Source organism: Phalaenopsis equestris, unplaced genomic scaffold, assembly GCF_001263595.1.
Source record: "Phalaenopsis equestris unplaced genomic scaffold, ASM126359v1 Scaffold198002, whole genome shotgun sequence".
Classification (NCBI taxonomy): Eukaryota; Viridiplantae; Streptophyta; class Magnoliopsida; order Asparagales; family Orchidaceae; genus Phalaenopsis; species Phalaenopsis equestris.
In genome coordinates this window covers 166,943-171,083 of record NW_018217944.1, presented here as the reverse complement: position 1 = coordinate 171,083, position 4,141 = coordinate 166,943, and the positions used below count along the sequence as shown (strand labels likewise).

Sequence of the window (4,141 nt, the reverse complement as noted above, 5' to 3'; positions counted from 1 at the left end):
GACTTATTTTGGATATATATATATATACAAGCTGGTAACTCTGATGTTCAATTAAAAAGAACCAAAAACAAGGAATATATAGCACTTTTCTTCTGCAGCAGCGATCAACAATGACGCATATCTTCACAATGCAATGAATTCAGCTTCGTACTACATGATTGTATTCTCTCCTTGAACCAATCTGATAAATTTGTCCTGCATTTGTGTTCAAACAGATAAGGGAACAAACCACTATCTTAATAGCTCTACAAACTCCTCCCAACTTAGCATCATGTTGGGTAAGTCTTCTAGCTTATCTGGCGTTGTCCATGCCACCACCTTTCAGCCTTTCCATCCAGCACAAATGTAACTAATGATACTCCTCTTTCATCCAGACATACCATACTATGTAATATTTTTTCAATTCGTGTCAATCAATTTTCTGCTTCAATTGAAACTTTAATTCTCTTAAACAAAGATGGACGCAGAATTTAAAATATCTTTAAATACTTATCCACAGCAATTATATCAATTCTAATAGGCTGCGATCTGAACTCTTGAATCAGTTGATTTACAGTCGCCGACATCTAAATCAGGACATTCGTGTTCACATTTATAATAGGTTGCACTTAATATTTTTTCTATCGAACTCTCTTCTATAATTTCAAGTGCATCTTTATGCAAAAATATATATGATTACTAATTTACAAGTTGCCGCGACAATCTGCAGAAGAGAAGGGCGGAGCCGCCGTTGGAAAAGGGAGAATGGTTTCAAAGATGGTGAAGTTTCTTAAGCCCGGCAAGGCCGTCATCGTACTCAACTGTCGCTTCGCCGGCCGGAAGGCGGTCATCGTCCGATCCTATGACGATGGAACCCACGACCGCCCTTAAGGCCACTGCCTCGTCGCCTGTATCGCCAAGTACCCCAGGAAGGTCATCCGCAAGGACTCAGCGAAGAAGATGGCAAAGAAGTCTAGGGTGAAGGCTTTCCTTAAGCTGGTCAACTACACCCACATCATGCCCACCCGATATACTCTTGAAGTCGATCTCAAGGACGTTGTCACTGTAGATGCGCGCCAGTCTCGCGACAAGAAGGTCACAGCCTGCAAGGAAACGAAGGCGCGGGAAACCAAGGCGCGATTCGAGGAGCGATTCAAGTCGGGGAAGAATCGATGGTTCTTCACGAAGCTAAGGTTCTAGGAACTTAAGGTTCTAGAAACTAGGAAGAAATTTGAAAGCGTAGGTTTGCTTTTGGAGCAATCTAATGTCGTAATTTTAATTGTTATTTTTGGTCGGAATTATGGTTGTGGTACTAAACTGCTTCCCATGGCTTTGAATTTTGCTGTGTGAATTTCTATTTGTGTTGTGAGCTATGCTTATCTTCATGAATTCAATATATGATTACTAATTTGAGTTAAATTTTAATTTTCTTATTATTAAAATTTACTGTAATTACTCTATTGGCTCTTTCATCAATATTACATTAATCTTAAACCTTGTCTCGAATACCATTTTTGTCAATTCCCAACCTGGGACTTGAAATTAACCAAGACGGGTGTAGACAATTGGATGGTAAGAATCAAATTTTATATTCATTTTCTATAACTAACATTTAACAAATGAAAGAGCCGGTAAAGAAATTAAATTAAACTGGTACAATTAAATTTACCTCCTTATAAGTTTTCTGTGTATTCTATAAAATATTTTATCTTCTATTATTCATTTTTAATTAATTAGTTGTACTTGAAAAGTTAGTTTAAAACAACATCGAGTTAACCAAAGCGAGTTAATACTCACTCTTAAACTGCAGTAATACAAGAAAAAAGAAAAGAATATGCATGTTTGTTAAATTTTTAAAAAATCAGTATAAAATATTTGATAGTTTATGAATATGATTAATTATGATGATTCATGGCATTAATGTCTTTCACTGTATCAATAGTATATCTATATCATTTTATAAATGTACAATTATCACATGAGCACCGTCTAATATTGTAATGGTTAAGATACTTCAATATAAATATCATTTTTCATTTACGTGCACAGATACATTAGCGCTCCCCGCTAGTACCATAAAGAGATGACTCCATCATAGTCAAACATATGCATGCAAATATACATTAACAAACATTATCTAGAAATGATCATTTTATTCTCATTTGTATAACAGATAATATGCTTGTAAACGAATCAATATATATGATAATTTAAACAATACTAAGTATGTTTCTCATTCTAATAATATAAAAAAATTCAATAGAAATATAAATCATGGGTATGTAGTGCTATAAAAATATAAGAGTAAATGTAAGTGTACTTGATCGAGAAGAAACAAAATATTACTATAGAATAAAAATAGAAGTACTCAACTCGATGACGAATTATTTGATCTTGAATTTGTCTTGATCTCAAGTCTTCTAAAATTGATCTCAATAATAACGTGATATTCATATTACTAAGGCTTAATTTATTCTTTAATTACATATTAACTTTATATTATTTAAGTATTAATTTCCATCATTTACCTTATGCAATCCTAATTAAATTTAATTTGCTTTTCAATAGACATTTAAAATTTATTAAATAAATTACAATATAAACCAAATTATACTTTACAAAAGTTTACTCGAGTCAATCTCCCTCTTTTAGTTTGTGCACTTATAATTTTATTCCGCTCCAAGTTGAAACTCTAAACCAAAAGTCCTAATTCAATAACATTTTTCTATTAACATTACAATATATATATATAATCAATTAATTAAAATTATTAAAGTTTACCTTTAAATCTCGGTCAAACCCTCATCCACGCGGAAAAAAAAAGACTTCACCCTCTGCACGCAAGATTTGCTTCCTTCCTACATGAACGAGAGCTCTTTCCTCTCGTCTTCCTTCGATCGGCTAGGGCACCACTCCTTGTGTCGCAATCTCTTCCTCATGTAGAGTCGTTCGACCTTTGCATTAGAAGCCTCCTGCATCTATAAACGGTGTCGTTGTCTTCTCTGCCCTAGACGCACGCGTCAACCATCATGCTTCAAGGCCCTTCTTCCTTTATGTGTGTTAATCGACCCCCCCACAAGTCGTTTCTACCTCTCAATCTCACATCTACCTCCCTCAAGAGACAATTTATAGAACGAATGTACCCATTAGTGTCCCCGACTATTTTGTTGCTCAACCTTTGTTATGAGACTGCATTTGTTCTCGGCAGTGCGTCACTATGCTTGTTAATGTGGTTAAGCTAAAAGCCTTTCATGGCGTTTAGAGTTAACCACGAAGTTTATGTGAGCGTGTGTGTGTGTGCGTGTGCGTGTGAGTGTGTTGCCACATTTAAATTATGTTCGAAATTAATAATAATCATAAGACTAATGATAATAATAATATTATATTATGTGGCATTTTGTTCTTTGAAAATTATTGCTTATGGGTTCCCAAACCAAATGAGAAATATTGAAGGATAATTTAGGTTAAAAAATAATCGTAAAACTCACATCAAAACTAGTTAAATGAGACCTTATGAAAAAGATTAAAGGGTTCCCCACAAGCGACTGACAATACTGGTAAGTGTCATGCCACAACTTAAACTGATATCACCATTAATAGACAACATAATTTAATTAAGCAATGATTTACTAGGTCAAAACCAAGAGACACTTATTATATGTAATTTGTGAACTTTGAATGAAAATACAAGATAATTGATGGGCACAATGACTAGAGAAGAATGAAAATTGCTTATTTTAAAATATATTTTAAAAAAATAAAAAAATCCAAATACATTAAATAATATTATATGTTATTGTATGTTAGAATGTATGAAAATAAGTAGGTTGGTATAGTATTAGAAAATTTGTTAAAAAAAAGAAGAGCAAATTGTTGATTGGTATTAAGATAATTATCAATAATGAAATTATGAATGTGTATACATAAGAAAAAAATATATATTAGTGGTGATGTAAATGGGTCTAAAAGTTCAAGTAGGAGGTGAGTGCTCATATGATAAGAAATAGAAATACAATAGAAGATGTTATACTTAATTTTGTAGTAGCCTGGTGAGTGCTCGTATGATAAGAAATAGAAATACAATTAGGGCTGTCAAAACGGCTCGTCGTTCGCGAACAGCTCGTGTTCGACTCGTTAAGAAGCTCGTGTTCGACTCGTTAAT

The 4,141-nt window shown here is 33.5% G+C and overlaps 1 protein-coding gene and 1 pseudogene across 1 annotated transcript in view; one reads left to right on the top strand and one right to left on the bottom strand.

Moving 5' to 3' along the window:
- LOC110035515 (thioredoxin O2, mitochondrial-like) overlaps positions 1–4,141 on the bottom strand; it is a 49,308-nt gene that overhangs the window by 34,055 nt on the left and 11,112 nt on the right. The gene's annotated exons all lie outside the window — the stretch shown is intronic.
- On the top strand, positions 757–1,179 carry LOC110035523 (annotated as a pseudogene).